Source organism: Limulus polyphemus, unplaced genomic scaffold (genome assembly GCF_000517525.1).
Source record: "Limulus polyphemus unplaced genomic scaffold, Limulus_polyphemus-2.1.2 Scaffold4805, whole genome shotgun sequence".
NCBI lineage: Eukaryota > Metazoa > Arthropoda > Merostomata > Xiphosura > Limulidae > Limulus > Limulus polyphemus.
Genome location: NW_013670415.1, coordinates 22948 through 23874, shown reverse-complemented (window position 1 = coordinate 23874; position 927 = coordinate 22948).

Genomic DNA, 927 nt, shown 5'->3' with positions numbered 1-927 from the left:
CCAAATAAAACTCTGCCTATATAACATTCTAATCTCACTGTCCTCTTCCGTTAAATTCGTAGGCATAACATTTGATAACAGACTTCGCTGGACACACCACTTTAACAATACACTACAATTAGCAAGCAAAAGAATATCGTACCTACACCGCATTGGCGGCATGAACAAAGGATGCAACAGCCATTTGATCAAAAGCATCTACAATACATTCGACCATTATACGAATATGTCACAGACAAAATATTTAACAGATTACCAGCCCAACAAAACCAGGTTATCAAAATTACACATCGACTATCCAATTACACTCCGCGAGAATACATAGACAGAATAACTCAGGATCACATATAAAGTGTAATAAACATAAAATAAGACCCAAAACTCGAGCGCTTTCGAATAGTTGACTATTCTTCTTCAGGAGAACAAAGACAGAATAACTGACATCACCTCCAATAAACAACGCTGCTTCAAACTCGCCTCTAAATACTATAAACTAGCTGCGACCCAAAACACACTCACAAGAAACTTCCAACATCTATCATCGACACCCATCACATTTCAAAATCACATATCGCCCAGAAATTTTATCCTAAAACAAAATGAACATAACTTTTATGTTAAATGAATATTCATAACTCCTGAAAATGCATGCATTTCACTAATCAATTGATTAATTTCAGCTATCCAGGACGGGCACTGGTCAAGTAGATTATTCGGCACTTGACCGTGAAAGTGGGTTTTCTCCGGGTACTCCTGTCCCCCCCCCAAACCAAAAGTTCTTCGAGCATAGGTTATATTATCCAAGCCACCCTGAAAAGGGCCATACCATCATGATATTGTTACGACAGCGGAAGTCACGTGAATCTTGGAGCATGCGCGCTGGAGTTTCTAGAAGGATCGTGAATTTTTCTGGCAACTCTGGTTTGT